The sequence below is a fragment of the Triturus cristatus genome, chromosome 1_2, assembly GCF_964204655.1.
Source record: "Triturus cristatus chromosome 1_2, aTriCri1.1, whole genome shotgun sequence".
NCBI lineage: Eukaryota > Metazoa > Chordata > Amphibia > Caudata > Salamandridae > Triturus > Triturus cristatus.
In genome coordinates, this window is record NC_140580.1 from 682678547 (window position 1) to 682699258 (window position 20712).

Here is a 20712-nt window from a genome sequence, read left to right on the forward strand (position 1 = left end):
TGTTCCCACCGTGCCCATCCGGGCCTCTCTGTAAGAACACGACTTGAGCATACTTCATTCAGGGCAGTGTTTATTCGGTAAAACCCAATGCATTTCGTGCATAAAAGCACTTCTTCAGGGGTCACTACAATCAATAAAAACAGTCAACAATTAATAAAATCACTGTTATTGCACATGTATTCTAGTTTATGCTCAGCTATTTCAGTGCATTGTGCGCAAAACGATTTTTTTATTTAAATAAACGAAACCCATCCTTTCTACCGAACCAGCAACAGCTTTCACTTTAAGCACAAAACGTGAGATTCACTCCCCACACTCCCTCCTGCTTGTGTCACTTACTCCCCACATACTAATTCAGCCCTCATGTTTTACCCCATTCCATAACAGTATCAATGCAGTGTGCCTCACTTAACGTCTCTTCTCATCCCGTTCTGTTGATAAACCCTTTTCAGAACTTTTTATACTCCATCAGTGCTTTCGCTTTTTGTTAACCTTTTCCCATGCATCTAACTTGAATAATACTTTAGATTTTCTCCCCTCAAAACAATTCATACTGCGAACCATGCACATACCTGCTCTGAGCTGTTAAAAACCTTCCATCCTCCGAGCGACTGCAACACAAACTTGTCACCGCCCCTCCTTTCCTCTCACTTATAACCCTTTCTTCTCCCCGCCCGCTTCTCACACTGATTACGAATTTCCCGCTCTTTCAACATTATAATTGCTAACATCTGATGCTGTTGCATTAAAAAACTACATTCCCCACAAACCCATGTGTGGCAACCTTAGAACCCAAATGAAAGTCTCGTAATTTAAAACTGTTTCTGTATTATTGACACAAATGTTCCACATGATGTAATGTCCATTTCCTGGTCGTTTAAATTCTGTCCATAATGAATCACGATGTAATTCCCAAGCGAGTGGAATACCACATTTTTTCTCCTTTATGATGTTTCAATCAATTGGGTGCTATCCCGATGCTGGGCATTCTGTATAAATCAAGTATAGACAGGATGCACACCTTTTCCTTTTCACTTTCAAAACTTTTTCACTATTTTATCTGTTTTCTTTTCTTTGCGTGCAGACTGGGGAGTGCAATGCCCAAAAAGCACTCTTCGAACATGACACCATTTCAATGGGGCGACATCTCACCCCAACCAATCGCACAGCTTCATTGTGCCTACCTCGGCAACTAGTTCAAGAACATACTCCTTTTGAATTCCAACTTTATACTACTTAGTCTTACTCATTATTCTTCATTTCGACATGCTTAAATTCCACAAGCGGAGTGATCATGCAATTTCCTAAATTTCTGATGTTCCCACCGTGCCCATCCGGGCCTCTCTGTAAGAACACGACTTGAGCATACTTCATTCAGGGCAGTGTTTATTCGGTAAAACCCAATGCATTTCGTGCATAAAAGCACTTCTTCAGGGGTCACTACAATCAATAAAAACAGTCAACAATTAATAAAATCACTGTTATTGCACATGTATTCTAGTTTATGCTCAGCTATTTCAGTGCATTGTGCGCAAAACGATTTTTTTATTTAAATAAACGAAACCCATCCTTTCTACCGAACCAGCAACAGCTTTCACTTTAAGCACAAAACGTGAGATTCACTCCCCACACTCCCTCCTGCTTGTGTCACTTACTCCCCACATACTAATTCAGCCCTCATGTTTTACCCCATTCCATAACAGTATCAATGCAGTGTGCCTCACTTAACGTCTCTTCTCATCCCGTTCTGTTGATAAACCCTTTTCAGAACTTTTTATACTCCATCAGTGCTTTCGCTTTTTGTTAACCTTTTCCCATGCATCTAACTTGAATAATACTTTAGATTTTCTCCCCTCAAAACAATTCATACTGCGAACCATGCACATACCTGCTCTGAGCTGTTAAAAACCTTCCATCCTCCGAGCGACTGCAACACAAACTTGTCACCGCCCCTCCTTTCCTCTCACTTATAACCCTTTCTTCTCCCCGCCCGCTTCTCACACTGATTACGAATTTCCCGCTCTTTCAACATTTAGCAATTATAATGTTGAAAGAGCGGGAAATTCGTAATCAGTGTGAGAAGCGGGCGGGGAGAAGAAAGGGTTATAAGTGAGTATTATTCAAGTTAGATGCATGGGAAAAGGTTAACAAAAAGCGAAAGCACTGATGGAGTATAAAAAGTTCTGAAAAGGGTTTATCAACAGAACGGGATGAGAAGAGACGTTAAGTGAGGCACACTGCATTGATACTGTTATGGAATGGGGTAAAACATGAGGGCTGAATTAGTATGTGGGGAGTAAGTGACACAAGCAGGAGGGAGTGTGGGGAGTGAATCTCACGTTTTGTGCTTAAAGTGAAAGCTGTTGCTGGTTCGGTAGAAAGGATGGGTTTCGTTTATTTAAATAAAAAAATCGTTTTGCGCACAATGCACTGAAATAGCTGAGCATAAACTAGAATACATGTGCAATAACAGTGATTTTATTAATTGTTGACTGTTTTTATTGATTGTAGTGACCCCTGAAGAAGTGCTTTTATGCACGAAATGCATTGGGTTTTACCGAATAAACACTGCCCTGAATGAAGTATGCTCAAGTCGTGTTCTTACAGAGAGGCCCGGATGGGCACGGTGGGAACATCAGAAATTTAGGAAATTGCATGATCACTCCGCTTGTGGAATTTAAGCATGTCGAAATGAAGAATAATGAGTAAGACTAAGTAGTATAAAGTTGGAATTCAAAAGGAGTATGTTCTTGAACTAGTTGCCGAGGTAGGCACAATGAAGCTGTGCGATTGGTTGGGGTGAGATGTCGCCCCATTGAAATGGTGTCATGTTCGAAGAGTGCTTTTTGGGCATTGCACTCCCCAGTCTGCACGCAAAGAAAAGAAAACAGATAAAATAGTGAAAAAGTTTTGAAAGTGAAAAGGAAAAGGTGTGCATCCTGTCTATACTTGATTTATACAGAATGCCCAGCATCGGGATAGCACCCAATTGATTGAAACATCATAAAGGAGAAAAAATGTGGTATTCCACTCGCTTGGGAATTACATCGTGATTCATTATGGACAGAATTTAAACGACCAGGAAATGGACATTACATCATGTGGAACATTTGTGTCAATAATACAGAAACAGTTTTAAATTACGAGACTTTCATTTGGGTTCTAAGGTTGCCACACATGGGTTTGTGGGGAATGTAGTTTTTTAATGCAACAGCATCAGATGTTAGCAATTATAATGTTGAAAGAGCGGGAAATTCGTAATCAGTGTGAGAAGCGGGCGGGGAGAAGAAAGGGTTATAAGTGAGAGGAAAGGAGGGGCGGTGACAAGTTTGTGTTGCAGTCGCTCGGAGGATGGAAGGTTTTTAACAGCTCAGAGCAGGTATGTGCATGGTTCGCAGTATGAATTGTTTTGAGGGGAGAAAATCTAAAGTATTATTCAAGTTAGATGCATGGGAAAAGGTTAACAAAAAGCGAAAGCACTGATGGAGTATAAAAAGTTCTGAAAAGGGTTTATCAACAGAACGGGATGAGAAGAGACGTTAAGTGAGGCACACTGCATTGATACTGTTATGGAATGGGGTAAAACATGAGGGCTGAATTAGTATGTGGGGAGTAAGTGACACAAGCAGGAGGGAGTGTGGGGAGTGAATCTCACGTTTTGTGCTTAAAGTGAAAGCTGTTGCTGGTTCGGTAGAAAGGATGGGTTTCGTTTATTTAAATAAAAAAATCGTTTTGCGCACAATGCACTGAAATAGCTGAGCATAAACTAGAATACATGTGCAATAACAGTGATTTTATTAATTGTTGACTGTTTTTATTGATTGTAGTGACCCCTGAAGAAGTGCTTTTATGCACGAAATGCATTGGGTTTTACCGAATAAACACTGCCCTGAATGAAGTATGCTCAAGTCGTGTTCTTACAGAGAGGCCCGGATGGGCACGGTGGGAACATCAGAAATTTAGGAAATTGCATGATCACTCCGCTTGTGGAATTTAAGCATGTCGAAATGAAGAATAATGAGTAAGACTAAGTAGTATAAAGTTGGAATTCAAAAGGAGTATGTTCTTGAACTAGTTGCCGAGGTAGGCACAATGAAGCTGTGCGATTGGTTGGGGTGAGATGTCGCCCCATTGAAATGGTGTACTGGTATGGGTGTGTCAATGATTTCGAGAATGGTAGTGTGAAAGTTGGAGTGGGTGTATGAAAGTTTACATGGGGGTGTGAGTGGGTACCTCAGAGATTCTGTGGATTATGTCATCAGTGATGTCATGAGTGATGTCATTCAAGATGACATCAGTGATGTCACTGACCATGTCATGAGTGATGTAATATGTGAGGTCATAAGCAGTGCATTGTGGAAGCGTGAGTTATCACCCAACTCGTAGGGCCTACACAATGTAGTCAGTGCTACTCTGCTGCGATTGCCTGCCCATAAGAGTGAGATAACGGAACATTGAGATAGGAATGGGGCATATGGTGTTTTGCAGTGTACATAGGCATCTCAGTAGGAGATCCATCTCCGAAATAGCTAGCGTGCCAATTAAGGACAGGGGGAGTTTGTTCCAAAAAGAAACTGACTTCTTGAGGGCTTCTGCCCTGATTGAGCCATAATTGCTGTTCCCCATTATGAGCTACGTGTATGGCCAGGTACCTAAACAAGGTCAATTCCCAGTGCCAGCGGCTAGACTCTCAACAAGAGAGGCAAGAGGGAAGATGAGAGATTTGGGGTAATTAATGCGCAAGCCAGATGTATCTCTAAATTCCTCCAGATGGTGGGGTGACGATATATAAAATAAGGCATCACCTGCGTATAGAGATATGACATGGTGAACGTTGGCTACGCTTATACTGTACGCCCTCAGCTGGAGGCGGGCTCAAATGACCAATGTCTTGATTGTCAGGACGAATAATAATGATGACAGTGGGCAACCCTCTCTGGCTCCGTGGACCAATGTTCAAGGATCCGATCGGATCCGTCCCACCCAGACTCTGGCAACAGGGTTTGTGTATAGGAGCTTGATCCATTCTGAGTACCGTGGACCAATGCCCGTCATCTTGAGAACCTCCAAGTGGTATCCCCAGTCCACTGTGTCAAATGCTTTGGCTAAATTGATAGAGAGCAAAGCTATCTCTGTTTTCCATCCAGAGTCTGATGTAGCATGTGCGTGAGTCGTCTGAGGTTCATGCTTGTGTGTCTGCCTGAAATAAAGCCACACTGATCCTCATGGATTAGTTTGGGCATGTGAGGGGCCAGATGGTTTGCTAATGATTAGCTTAAGATTTTAATGTCGGAATTTAAGATTGTAATTGGCTGACATGCTGCTGGGTTTGGCCCATCTCCCCCGGGTTTCAGGAGCATTCAGATTTCCCTCTCCCGCATTGTTAGTGGAGGCATGCCTATTTGCTTGGCCTCATTTCAAACTTCCAGCAAGCAGGGGTAACTTCCGCCTGAAAGGTGTGATAGATTCAGCGGGAAACCCGTCTCCCCCTAGAGTCTTCAAGTGTGGTAGCATGCCCAGAGCTGCCGGCAATGCCTCGAGTGATAGGGGTGCTTCGAGTTCCGTGGCAGCCTTATCTGTCAATTGCAGGATGGATAGGCCCTCCAGGAAAGGGATATACCTGGCCGGGGTAATGTTAGGGTCTGGTGAGTACACGGTCTGTAGGTAGGAGATGAATGTATCTGCTATGCCTTTTCGTGTGCCTACTAGCTTGCACTCCAGGGTAAACAGGTGTGATATCATTGGGTGATGTTCCGTCCGCAGTATCCATGCCAATACGTGGCACGTTTTGTCCCCCTCCCTCTGTAGCCTCTGTTGGGACTGTTTTATGGTGTGTTTGTCAAGTCTAAGCCAGAGTTCCTCAATATTCCTACGTAAATCTTGCTCTGCCTGCTGTGCAGTCGGGAACGATAACTCCCTAGTTTGGAGTGTGGCTAGTTGTGTTTCGTGTTTGTGTATGTTAGTCCGTAGTTGTTGACGTACCCCACATTAGAGCCCCATGCGTGTTCCCCTTAGAACTGATTTAAGGGCCTCCCAATCCACGGCTCTGTGGGTTGTGGACCCCCAATTTATAGTCATGTATGATGAAATAGCTTGTGTTAGCCTTTCCTGCCCTATAGGGACTGTAAGTCCATCCGCCTGTAACCTCCACTATCTACGTCCTGATATGATCCTCCCCAACTCCATTTACAGCTGATGAAGGAGTGGTCAGAAAGGTATCACCCCAGGTGTGTTATTTTCACTTCATTCACCGTGACTTAAACGTAGCACAGTCTACTAAATGTGTCATTTCTAAGGTTTTTAAATGCTAAATCCTCACTATAACGTCCCTATAACCTTTGTTTTTTTTCGGTGAATTTCTAAGGTTTTTCAAATTCTATTTCCCAACTATAACGTTCATGTAACCTAAGATTATTTTTATTGAATTTTGAAGGTTTTCAAATTGTATGTTCCATTTAAAATGGCTCTATAAGAGGTATTCTTAAAAGCTTATATTTTCTCCAATGGATTAATGAGCGTTGTTTTCTTTTTCCTTACATTTTTAATATTTGCGACGACGTCGCTCGTCGCGATCTCCACAGACACAACGCAAAAACTGAAAACAAAAGCAGACATTAAATTACCACCAACACATCCCAAAAAATATGTAAAAAATGCATTCTGAACATTTCCCTACACATATTACTATATACATACTTCTTTCAAAGCATGTTTAAACAAATGTTTTTCTACTAAGTTTCTTTAAATACCATCTATCGGACCTATTTTCTGTTTTCGCTAATATTCAGGACGTCAGGAAGACGTTGTTATCCATGACGATCGCACCTTTTTCATAAAGTCTAAAACACATATATCCACACATACTACAGTATTTTACACACTAGGGTTTTTTTACAGTATTCTCTAAAGTCATGTTTTTCTAGGGAGTTTCTATAAAAACAATCTCTAAAACCTATTTTATGTTTTTGCAGTGATGCTGGAGGTCGCGATGACGTCGGTAATTGCGATCCCCGCAGACACGTCGAGAAAGAGGAAAACAAGAACAGATATTCAATGGCCATCAACACATCTACAAATAATATTTTTTTTTAATCCATTCTGAACATTGCACTACACATATTACTATAAACATACTTCTTTTAAAGCATGTTTAAACTCATATTTTTACACTAAGTCTGTTTAAAAAACCATCTTTCAGACATATTATCCTTTTTCAAGGTTATTCGGGACGATTGCACCTTTTCGAAAAAGGGAAAACACGTATATGCACACATATTATAGTAATTAACACACTAGGGGTTTATTACTGAACCCTCAAACTCATGTTTTTCTAGTGTATTTCTAGAACAACCATCGCAGTGACTCCAGAGACGGCAATTATGTTGGTAATCGCGATTCCTGCGGACACGTTGTGAAAACGGAAAACAAAAGCAGTCATTCAATGGCCACCAACACATCCCAAAAATATAACGATATAATTAATTCTAACCATCACAGTAGATAACTCTCGATATAAATAACTCTATAAGAACATTTATCAAAATCTCGATATCTCTATAACAATGGGTATTAATAATACAATGATATTTTTTTTTATAGTTTCACCAATATTCACGACGATGTTGATAGTCACGATGTCCCTGTAATGGTACACAGGGTGCCGTGCTGGCAGTTGCGTCGTCATCGCGAATATCGGGAGCAATAAAAAAAATACATTTTGAACACATAACTTGTGTCACTTACACCTCCATCTCTCAAACATGGGTTCAGAGTACCTCTTCTCTGACTCCTTATGTTAGCTTTTTCAGAAATATTCAGTCCCGGGAATCATTCCCGATAAATAAAATGGGGGCCACAACTTTCTGTTCAGGTTGTGTCCAGCCAATCAGAGCATTCCCATTGGCACGTGCATTCGTGATTCATTGCGAAATCTGCGGCCAGGGATATCACTATAATTTTAAGCTTACGTTTCTCAACAACTACTGAACAGATTTACACCAAATATGCAAAAGGCACTTCCTTGAACAGACATCAACCTCCTAGCCAAAATTGGTGTACGTTTGTTCAGCGGTGTGGGCTGTAGGTGTGGCTAAAGGTTCCTATGGGAATTAACAGTAAAAATGCAACCTTATATTGCTCCCCAAATTCTCAGTCCCCACTGCATGGATCACCACCAAACTTTCTATAACAATAGAACCCACAATGACACTTTTTTGGGAAAACTTCATGAAGATTGGTCAACAACGCCAAAGTTAAAGCCAAGTCAAAAATGCTTTTCCTATGGAAACTATGTCAGAACTATAACTATCTACTGGCCAGTAGGTAATATATACATATATATTGTTGTAAAGTCATCATTGTGCCCTGGGCTGCCCCCATTGTTTGCTGACTGGTACTGGTAGTAACTGGCTCTGACTAACCCTGGACTCTGCCTAACCAGGGCCAGTGCTACGCTGAAGAGACACTTAGAATACAGTGAAAACACCTACCTACTCATCTGCATGTGAATCACTTGAAAGTGATGCTACAATGGAGATACTGAAACAGCAAGAGCATGAATTCAAGCTAGACCTGCCTCTTGAGAGTTACAGATTAAAAATGACACTAACTGTTTAAAGTCAGGGTGGGAATTGCTGCCTGAATCGTATACGTCATTACTTATTTCAAGGGATTTTCTTGAGGTTAGTGCTTTAAGTTAAAGGATCAAAAAGAAAGGATTCAAGTAAAACTTGCCTGTCTTTCTGTTTTATCTACCTTTCATGCTGCTTTCACATTATCCTTATCCTACCAATACTGTCACCACCTGAACAGGCTTCTTTTCTCTCTGAACTATTTTTATCTGTAGGTTTTTCTTGGAATGCACTTTTTTCAACACATCATATCTGAATTTTCTACGCTGAGAGGAGAGTTATTGGGCTTCTCAGAACTTGCAACATTTCCTGTTTCCCTTATACCTATGCTGATCGTGTGGTTTTCTCTCATGGGATAGTCGGTTCAACGTGGCAATACGTTGCGAACGTTTAAAGTGTCCTGAGTGCGGTGTCCCGGCAACATTCTCCTGATTAACCTAATTCTTTTATTTGTAAAAAGCAGGTCATTACCTTAAATCTATGTTTCGAACATTGAGATTTCCCTGACGATTTTTTGGTCTGGGTGATATGTGCAGCTTTGATGGAGCTGTTTAAAAAGTGGAAGTTTGCCCATTGTTTGATCTCAAGAAAATAAAGTTACAGATGGGTCCTAAATAAGGAGGAGATTTGGTGGAGCCTTGGAGATACAGTGATTAGTTCAGAAAATAAGGACCCTGAAAAATCTTAATAATAATCTTTTCTTTTCAGTGTGTTGAAGAATATAATATGCCTTCCTGGTTATGTGATGCCCCTCAACCATTTTGATGAGATGACAAAGTGCCATGTAACTCAGACTGGAATGTCTGAAAATAGCTACAACTTTGAAAACCTTAGTGCTAAGAGGATTCTCAGTTTTCCCTAATTCTAAATGTTACCGAAAGTTACAAGTGAAATGGTGGATCTACGAGATTCAGTGAAGTTGCAAATGTCTGTCTATGTGGTGATTTATAATGAAAGTACCACTACATAACATTTTGTAGAGGTAGGGATATTCTACTGAAGGTTTGAACATGTGTGTTAAAAGTATGCTGTCATTCAATCTGACTGCTCAAGGATTTTTGCTACTCATTACATATTTGTCTTTTTGATTTTGCCTCCTCTACGGTGAGAAATGTGGCATTGGGCGCATCCTTAGGGTACACTATGGGTTAGGGTACCCTTATGATTGGTATGACCTCCTCTATAATCCGCTAGTAGATAACAGGGCAGGGGGTTAAAACTACCTTTAAGTCAATAGTACATAATAGGACACAACAGTTTAGATGCCAGCAACCCATTCTGCACTTCAATGTGTGCACTGCAGAAGCCCGAGGTCAGGTTAAATGCAGCCATGTTTTGCAGGACCGCTTTTAAAATATGCTTTTGTAAGCCCTGGGGATGGAAAAATGGCCGAAGTCATTTTTCCCATTTCAAAACCCTTTCCACATAGGTTAACAGGGCATGAATTATTAACTGATAATTCCCGCTGAGAGAGTCATACAAATGCTATTCAAAGACTTCCTAGAATGGTATTGATAAATCCAACACTATGGTATTGTTGAATTTCTCCTAAGGGGTACAGCCAAGAATTTATAAGACTTTCTTATCTACAAGCCAAAATTCATCCTTCTAGTGGATTGTCCTGAATCCTCAGAGTTAAGGATCCTTTCATGAGGTGATGAATAGCCCCTGGGTTTAGTCAGCTCTTCTGGGAGAGCAGTTTCTGCTACATAGGACTGCTAGATCCGGGCTGGGGGTCAGAAACAATATTATTCAATGGAAGGAGGTGGCAGCCAGAAGAAACCTGTTTCATTTACACCTCTCCTCTTTGAACCCAGGCAGATGGTAGGATTAAGGAAGGAATGGGGAGATGTAAGGGGGAGAGACTATAGAGATTAGCAATCCTGGAGGTGTTTTTAGCCAGCTCTTCTCTACCTGCTGGAAAATCAGTCATGAAGACTTTTGGAGAGATGTGCTCTCTGTGCGGAAATAGTGCCGCTCTTTGGAGGATGAGGTCATACCCTGGGTGTTGCTACAGGTTAATAGGGCTCACCTGGAACATCACCACCAAGACTCATCAGCCTGGAGCGCTACCAGTGGATTTGTAAGGGTTTTGTCCAAAGTGGATTTTGGGAAAGGAAATCCCAAACTTTCAAGGACCATCTTGGACCTCCAAGACCTTCAAAGTAAGTTTTGATTACTTTACTTTGGGACCCTTTGGGGAAATTCAGGAAGAAGTTCGGTAGTTTGGAGAAGTTTCGAGCAACTTTAGAAAAAAGCTCCATAAGTGGGCAGACTCGACCTGGCCAGCCAAGCAGTGGACAGTCAACCGCAAGTTGGTCTGCCATCCAGATTTGTCCTGCTGAAAAGCTCTGGACGTCCGACTTCCAGAGTTTGATCGGAGTAGGCTGAAACCCAGGCCGGCGTACCCTCACCGAAATCAGCCTTTACAAAAACTATAACATAGTTGACCGTAACTTTTAAAAGACTAAAGTAAATTGATGCTATTGAGATCTGTACCCTTTTTGCTGACTTCAGACGGATCTCTAGCAACTGCCTGTAGTACTGAACCATTTTTACAGACTTGTAGTAAATGACCTGTAACACAGCAACTGGATATCTAGTAGCAACAATGTGTGATACTGCACCATTTTGCAGGACGAAGTAAAAAGGTGAAGGAGCTGCTATATATCTAAATATTGGGGAATGGTAGGAGGGGGTTAGTTTCTTCTGTACTAAAACTCTGGGGGGTTACTTAGAGTTTGGCAGATATGGGCTCTCCCGGACAAATAGAAAGTGCCCCGTCCTTCCCACTTACAATTTATAGCCATGTATACCCTCTAAATTGGACAGACAGATCATGTGCCTATTTTTGGTGGATTTCCCACATCCTCTAAACTCTAACTAACTCTTGATGTCATTCAGATTTGACAATGGCTTATTGTAATATTAACAAATGTCAGTCAGTCAAAGTATGCTTTATTCGAAATTCATTCATAAAAGCAAATACAAATATACAATAAAAACAATTCATACAACATTTTTTAAAAATAGAATTAAATTCCAATCAATAATATCAGAATACAAGACATACTTCTTGAAGATTTCAAACTTGATTACTGATCCTATTAATGTAACATACTGTTCTATTAAACAAAAGAAAATTTTAGAAGAAAATGGTAAGAATGGATTAATACAGGGGTATTAGTTAAGATGCAGACGAAATGACATGTCAGAGAATAGTCAGATGACTAGCAATCTCTATCTAAACAAGAGAATAGTCAAATAACTAGCAGTCTCTTTCTAAGCAAGAGAATAGTCAAGTGACTAGCAGTCTCTGTCTTATCGACCATGCCCACCCTAGGTACTTTGCAGTGGCTACTGAGATCCAAGTCAAAGTGCTGGTGCATATAATACGCAAAGCGACAATACTACTGGTGGTCCCCAGATTTTTTCACATCGGGGACAACCAGATGCGCCTTGGAGCAGCGTTAGCTTTGCACGAAAATAAAAAGTGGCCGATTGATTCTTTAGTAATACCACAAACAGGGCAGCTGCCACAGGATCCACCTTCCCACTATCTTAGGGGAAGAGCGCCTGCTCTAAGTTGGAAAAGGAGCTTTCTTTCTCTTGGCTTTATTATAATGTCCCAGTAGGGTTCTAAACAGGGATACATCTTGGCCTCTAGGAATTCTCCAGTCATAGATCCAGCTCTGGAGCTACTCCAATGCCGGAAGGCAACCATCTCCCAGTAAATGTCTTGTAGAGTGCTTTTTGATGGAAAAATTGCTCTCTCCGGGTCTTCCCAAAGTGAACACAAACCAAGCTCAGTCAAAGTTGTCTTAAGTGATTTTAACCACCCAATTTTGTGGAATACATCAGATCTTATAATGTCTAAAAAGCCCTCGGCATAGTGAGAGAGCACAGGAGTCGTCCATAACCTGCGCCAATATAAGATCGGACGAAGCCGAACCAAGTCTGAAACTGCTCTTCTGCCCAAATCATATTTGAGGGGCAACAGGGAGGTGCTTTTAGGGACACCCGTTATAGCCCAGAAAAATGTATTTTCAGAGGATTGAAGCACAACCACTTTCTCAAAGCCCCAGAGCTCAGCACCATAAAGGGCGGAGCCTAGAGCCTTTGCTTCATAAACCTGAAGGGCAGGTTTTACTGGTTTGGTTAAGGATTTTCTATGCTCTGCACAGATAGCACCGGACAATTGCCTATGCCTAAGTGTGGCAATATCAATATGGTGCCGCCAACTCTTATCGCTGGAAATATGTAAGCCTAAATATGTGAAAGTATTCACTACTTCTAGCGGGTGGTCGTTCAAAGTAATTTTAGATTTAAAATTACGATGGGGATTAAAAATCATAAGTTTTGTTTTGGCTGAATTAACTTCTAAGCCATACTCCCCTCAAAATTGATCAAAAATAGACAAGGCACGCTGCAAGCCACTAGGGGTTTTAGATAAAATGAGCGTATCGTCTGCAAACATTAACATAGGGATTTTAATCCCAGCTAAAAAGGGAGCATCCACTTGGGCAGAGAGCATGCGGGCAACAACATCATTGATGTACAAACTGAAAAGAACAGGAGCCATTGAACATCCTTGTCGAACTCCTCTCTCAACTGGGAAGTCCACAGTTACCGAGCCTAGTCCCCCCCACTGGATTCTTGCAAAATTGGATTCGTGGAGTCTCATTATGAGAGATAATAAGTCACTAGGTAGTCCCTGTTTCTTAAGGACCAACCATAGCTTGGGCCGGGGGACAAGGTCGAAGGCAGCCCCAAGTCTACAAAAGCCGCATACAAGCTGCCCTCACCCAGTACGACGGTCCTCCATTGCAACAGGGTGAAACGAAAAATCTGGTCCACCGTGCTTGTGGACCTTCCAAATCCTGCCTGGAAGGGTGAGAGGGCATTAGTCTCCTCCGCCCAGTCCAAAAGCCTATTGACAATCACACGCCCCACAATCTTTTGAATAGTGTCAATGAGGCTTATCGGTCTATAATTGCCTGGCTGGGACCGGTCACCTTTCTTGAAGATAGGTATAATTACAGCACCCAGCCAGGAAATTGGTACCTCTGCACCAGATGCAATAGCATTCATAAGAAGATGGATGTACTTACACCAGCGCTCTTTATCATTTATAAATACATCAGCTGGGACACCATCGAGACCAGGAGCACGTCCCGAAGCTACTGAGCTAAGGGCCATCATAATTTCATCAGCACCAAAGAGGTTGTCTTGGAACTGATTTACACTAATGTCTGGCCCTGACACAACGTTGTTTGGCTCAGCATACTGGTTTTTAAATTTTTTTACCCATTCTTCTTCTGAGACGTTATTGCTTGGGGGACCGGGTAAACCTGAACTTCCCCATTTGACAATGTGCCAAAATAACCGAGAATCCTTCCTATCACTAGCTACCTTTAACTCAGACCACAGTGGTGCTCATCCCAGGCTTTCTTTGCCTTGGATATACTAGTTTTGTAATCTTTTCTGGCAGATTTGATTACAGTAGATTGCCCACCCTTGATAGCATTACCTAAAGCCAATCGTGCATCCCTACACTGATCGTTGTACCATTTTGCAGATTTTGGGGCTCTAGCTCCTTTGTTTTTCACAGGTTTAAGGAAATAAGCTTTGATTGTGCAAAAAAGGGTGTTATGAATTCCTATTATCTTGTCCAAGCCAGTGCTAAGTGATTTAGAGTGCTCTATGGCCAATATTGCTTTATCAACCTGATCGCTAATATTAGCGATGGCCTGTTGGTTAGTCACTATATTTTCCCATCTTAATCTACGCATGTCGTTGGTGGGGACGGTCAGGGGAGGGACCATCTCAGTGTGGCCAATGGGCTGATTGATATGGGACCACCATTTATGGACTGCGCACAGGGGGTTGTGATCACTCTCTAACCACCAGACAACTTCCATGTCACAGATCAAGGGCCATAGTTTAAGACTACATAAAACGTAGTCGATCCTGCTGTTATATCGCCCATTGTCAAATGTACTGGTTCCATTTTTGTCACTACGGGTTCTTCCATTTAGGGCTCTTAGACCCTTTTCATAACAAAGGGCGTTTAGACTAATCACGTCATCAGTCCAACGCACAAGCTCCAGTTTAGGAACTCCCCATTGCCGGTCCTCTTCGTCCCCAAAAAGATCATCATCATTAACTAAGGGTTCAAATGTTCTGTTGAAGTCACCCGCTATAACAATATTGTTGTTTAAAGAATGGGCATCAAGGAGACAACACAAGGCTGTTAAAACCTCAGTCCTCCCTCCCCTGTTACTCCTAACATAGACATTATAAATATCCAACATTCCTGATTTGTCTAACTTTATCTTAATAAGTTGAATATCTCTATGACTGGTATCAATAACTTTAATGACTAACTTTAAGCTCTGGCGGACCCAAATAGTTAGTCCCCCCATAGGTCTCCCCTTTAAGCCCTTTAATGCAGGAACAAAATAATTCAAGTATCCCTGCACAAAAGATGGTTCACATGACCAAGTTTCCTGGAATATGCATAGATCAAAATTGTTGACAAAACGTATCCAATCTTCAGATTCCAGTTTAGAAGTCAACCCTGCAATATTCCATGAAAATAACTTCCCCGTTATAACCTCAGTGTCAGCCAAAAGGCTGGCAGAAGGCAGAGATTCAGGGACAATGAAATGATTGGAACAAGCATCTACACTACCTTCAGGTACTTGGATTCTCAACTCACTAGGAGTTGAAAATGGATCAGAAGATGGTTCGACGGGGGCTGACGAACCCTTGGGATGATTAAGTCAGTCAACATCTTCAAGGTTTACTAATGCCTCATATCGGTTACTAAGCGGTATAAAAGGATTGGGCTGGCTGAAAAGTAGGGCCCCTGAGTTAAAAGTGGGAACTGATTGAGGACGAGGATAAAAGTAAGTCAGTTCCCAGGTGGTAATGAGAGACTTCGCATGATTTGTGTGCCAGTTAAGAATGTGGCTCACAGCTCTAGGATCTCTAAAGTTAACTATAATGATGTCCCCGTTTATATTCTTTGAAGTGTTACCCAGCCAGGGTAGACGCCGAACATGTAAGATTTCCCCGTTTATATATGAGGGAAGAGGGCGATTCTGCCCAAGCCAGTGAATCACTTTATTTTTTAACTGGAAATGGCCCTCAGCTACACCATCCTTTAAAGTTGGAACACCCGCAAGAACAACTACCAAGGGGACAGCTTCTGGTGGCAATGGCAATTCAATAGAAAAAAACCTGCGCTTCTTTGTAATAGAGATTGGAGTATTAGCTTTGCTATCGCATGTTATGCCTTTTTGTATTGCATTGTTCCCTCCCAGTGTAACTCTTTCTTCATTTAAAATGGTGGGTTGCGTTAACTTCGGGAGATTGGTTCTTCCTACATTGTTGTGGATTGCATTATTGGTGTTTAAGTGATTTTGGGAAATGAGCTTTGATGGTACTACAATGGGGGGTAATACGACAGAAGCTGGAACAATAGGGGGCGCTATAGTTGGTTTAGCAAGGTTCCTGATTAATTCCCTACTATTATCTATTAACAGCTCGACTTTATCAAGCCTTTTGTCAATGGATTTTAAACTCTCAACAATAGGTGACATAAGGGATTTCAATAGCTGTTCTATATGACCCAATAACTCTGTAGTAGTTGTATCTCTTACAGAACAAGATGCAAACGTAACTTGGGGCAATGAGTTAACGGCAGAAAATGTAGGACCTTTGTCAGTAGAAACCAGGTCGGAGTTACCAGTAGTTTTTTTTTTTATTCTTTAGCAGCTCAGAATCTACCTTTCTCCTTTTTCTAGGAATTGGGCCTGAATTTTTGGCTTGCCTGGATAAATTAGTCTTTTGAGGTAAAGGCTTAGTACCTTGAGGAGGTGACCCGTTTAGTGACCCGTTTAGTGCAGCTGATTCAGGAGATGAATTAAGGGGTATAAGTGAAGCAATTGCAGACATGTCCTTAGGTAACTCAATTATGGAGATTACATTTCGAGATGGTATTGGGGAGTCGACATTACTAGAAATACATAAAACTTCTTTGTGGGAGGGTCCACTCCCAACTGGGGAAGTGTCTAAATGAAAGGGGGCCACGGGGAGAGGCGTATTTTTAATAAGCTTGATAGAGCTACGACGCTTCGCCCTTAATTCCGCAAGGGTGGCATCACGTTCATTTACCAAGATGACTTTAAATAAATAACCATCAAGGGTCCCCTTGCTTACACCATCAGCCATATTAATAGTACTAGAGCAATAACCCGCTACAGATGATACATACAACCAGACCCACAAAAACAAACCAATGTATGATTTACATATACTACATAATCATTCCAAAAAAAGTAACAAAATAGGAACAGTACAATCCAAACAAATGTGGTATTCTCTTTATATGTTTGGAGAAGGAATGTGGCAGCACTGCAGAGTAATACAAACCGGGGTATGTACTGAGGATTAGCGAGTAATAGTGTAAATTTTAACATGCACTAATGACTACTGAGTGGTGGTGCAAACTGCAAACAAGCTCTAAGGTTAATTGGTGATGTTGCAAATGTGTCTGTAGCAGCCATGTCTTTCTAAGTAATTGTACATTTCAAGCCTCACACGCTTGACGTTTGAGTGAAAATCTGAACACAAAGTCAAGATGAAGTGATGGTGCAAATCTGAACACCTATTTAGGATTACTGAGTGATGAGCAAATCTAAGATGCATTAATACTTACTGAGTAATGAGGAAACTCTAAACATGTAGCTAGGATTAAAGAGTGATGGTGCAAATCTGAACATGCATTACGGACTATTGAGCAATAGGGTAAATATGTACCTGCATAATGGTGCCAATTCTTGACATATGATGTGCATTTTAGGCACAATGGTGGAATGTTTTCACTGATTTATGTTGATTATTTTGGTCTTTTTTAACATGTATTCCAATGTTGCCTGAGGCCTCAATCTATAAGGTTGATGTAATCTCTCTTCCTCCATGCATTAATGCGTTACCACAACCACTCATATACCAATTCAACAACCTACCCATCACGACACTAACTTATTCAAGAATTCCTGCACTCACTGATTATGTCGACCATCGACTCATTGGCACATTCAGTCAATCACACATTGACAAATAGGGCGACCACCTTCATCCGCTGCATTGCGGATACTGTTTCCAGTCATGGGTTCACACTGATTATGTGAATTCTAGGGCATGTTGCCTTGTTGAAAATGATTTGAAGGAGAAACTTTCAGAAATAGCAATAATGTCCACAATGACATGGAGTAAGGTGTTCACCTTGGTAAATAAGTCCCATTCAAAAATGTGCTAATCAATTTTGAATCACTTTCACATTTATGACTGACAGAACTACTGGCTTTGTCAATGCAATTTTTTTTTAGCAGTTTCTTATCGCCCGAACTCAACCCAACGCATTGGAGCGCTTCGCACAAGCACCAGAAAAAAATAGGACCAACTTGCTTCTAGTTTCTAACTCTTGGTGACATTTTTAATGCTATTTTTTAAGAAAACAGCATGTGCATTCCAGCACCCGTTTGCAGTTGCAAGGAATTAGAGCCAGTTTGAAAAGGAAATAAATCGTCTAATTTGGAAAGACTGCAAAGTATGTATAGATCAAAATTGATATGTACAGAAGTCTTTGTGTAATGAAGGCCTTCCACATCCCTATTGACAGGGCCCTATATGGATAACATTGATCAAAGTACACATTTAAACATGCATGCAACTATAAATCCTCCTTCTCACTCCCAAAGTTTAACCTAGTTCAACCATACATAAAAGATCTTTGTCACTCCAGGGGTAGGTCACACTGGTATATTCAACCTCAGGACGAACACAATGATTTTTTTTCCCTTTTACTGTAGCAGCTCAGTTGTTTCTAGCAGCACACATCGGCTTCTTCACTAAATTCTCGCTGCACAATATTGCTTCTGTGGAGAATTGAATTTTCGTTCTAGGCCAGGTGCCCAGTTGCTGTCCTGGATTTGAGGATATTTTGCCAAGATATGATTTAGTACACAGTTAAGCAGAGTTGGGAAAAACAAGGCAAGCAAAAGAAGTGATATATTTAAAAAGTTACGATGTGACCCCTGGCTCTGAATTTCTAGTAACCACTCCAATGAGCGGATCAGCATAGGAGAGAACATTACTTACATTGCATATCTGAAATCGTTTGAAAATACTGCTAAGAAAAAAGTGCATTTCAGTGGGCTCTTTTCTTGTACTTGGTTAATATCGTTTACTTTGCTAATATCACTGCAATATCTGTAATGTTAGTCTTGTTGCTTCCCTATGGGTTATTCGCCCCACTGGTGCAATAGCCTATTAAAAAGAGAGGAACTTGCTGTTATGGGACCTCTCCTATTCATGCTGGGGATTGCTAGTAATAGATTCTAAAGATTGTATTGGTATTTCCACCCGTGGTGTCATAAATCTCAGCTTAGTTCATGGCCACACATATCACCTGCATCTCATTACCAGGTTCTTTGTTTGAAGATCACGCAGGGCTGGCTTTGTATTGTGAGCACGTGCAGGCACGGATTTGTAAGGTGGCTCACACCATATTTTCTAAACATTTTGTTTCAGATTTTTCCCACGGCATCTTTCTAAAAGGCTATGGGGCATGTCAGCAACAACCGGCGATAATTATCGCTAAGCGCACTTAGCGCTAGGATAATTATCGCCGGCTATCGCTGAGATAACGTGCTATTAGCAACGCTTATCTCAAAAGCGATAAAATTCCAGGCGCAAGCTGCTAATTGTGCGATTATCGCTGGAAATACAGCGATAATCGCACAACGTTTGGCGATAGCTTGCTGATAGGGCAGAGCAGACTCAACCATGATATCCACCTTCCATTGGATATCACGGCTAAGTCAAACTAAAAGCAGGCTTAAGAAAAGTAGCGATAACCAAGGTTAGTGCTACTTTTCTTATCGCTATTCTTGTTAGCGTGCCCATTGATAATTGGAGAAATGTCAGTTAGCGACATTTCTCCAGTTATTTTGAGCTGAAACGCCCACTTTTTGCAAGATGCAAAGGTGGGCATTACGGGAAAGGGCGCTAAGGCAAGGATTCACACGATAGCGTGACCTTGCTGATATTGCGATAAAATTATCGCTGCCTTGTTGATATGCCCCTATTTTCTTGTAAAATAGAAAAGAAAAGCATATGAATGAAGTGTATAACTTTAATAGTTTTTATTGTCTCTGTTACAGGGAAGCAGCCCCACCTGCGATCACCATGCGTAATTTGCGCCGGTGATTGCAGGTGCGGTCCACCTGCACTCTTTTTCAGGGACGGGGACTTTGTTTTTAATCATCAGATTTTGACCTGGAGCATGAAAGAGAAAGGCAGCAAAGGGGAAGGAGGAAGAAGATAAAGACGGAAAAACAGTGGCAAAGCAAGAAAGCAGGTGCATATTAGCAAGACCGGCGATAAAATTATCGCCGTTTTAGTGGCAGGAAACTGCCGCTAAAATGGCGATAATGGGCTTGCTAATATGCGTTATAGAATTCCAATAGAGGCCCAGGTTAGATGTGCAGGATATCTAACCTGGGCTTCTATTGGAATTCTATAACGCATATTAGCAAGCCCATTATCGCCGTTTTAGTGGCAGTTTCCTGCCGCTAAAACAGCGATAATTTTATCGCCGGTCTTGCTAATATGTCCCGCAGTGATTAAAAAAAGAAGGTTACAGGAGTGAGCTAAAGAGTCAGGTACAGTTTGTTGTTGGAAGAAAAGAACACAGGTTCAAACCAAGATTAAGCAACTCTGGTATTCGGCAATCCGAAATTCGGCAGTGGCGCAAATTAAGCACTGACTATATGAATGAATAAGTGGAATGCAAGAACACAACTATGTAGATCTGATACATTTATGAAGAGCATGGAATCTTCCATTTTATTGGAAATTATTAGGAAATCATGCTGAAGGATACCAGAATTGAGAAAATCACTTATGATAACAGTAAATATGATGTTACACCTTGCTACATATTTTACACTCAAACTAATTCGAGCCCTAATAACCTTAAACCTGTTTGTAATCATAAACACAAGCTCCG

At 41.3% G+C, this 20712-nt stretch overlaps 1 protein-coding gene and 2 long non-coding RNA genes across 3 annotated transcripts in view; 2 read left to right on the forward strand and 1 right to left on the reverse strand.

The window, feature by feature from the left end:
* Nucleotides 1-20712, forward strand: part of NRG3 (neuregulin 3) — a 1803861-nt gene that overhangs the window by 1294847 nt on the left and 488302 nt on the right. The window lies entirely within an intron of this gene.
* On the reverse strand, nucleotides 54-1999 carry LOC146867841 (uncharacterized). The gene is made up of 2 exons (XR_014966149.1): nucleotides 1889-1999; nucleotides 54-1440 (listed from the first exon to the last, which is right to left on the reverse strand). It is a non-coding gene; the product is annotated as an uncharacterized LOC146867841 (long non-coding RNA).
* On the forward strand, nucleotides 2120-3898 carry LOC146867842 (uncharacterized). The gene is made up of 2 exons (XR_014966150.1): nucleotides 2120-3379; nucleotides 3828-3898. It is a non-coding gene; the product is annotated as an uncharacterized LOC146867842 (long non-coding RNA).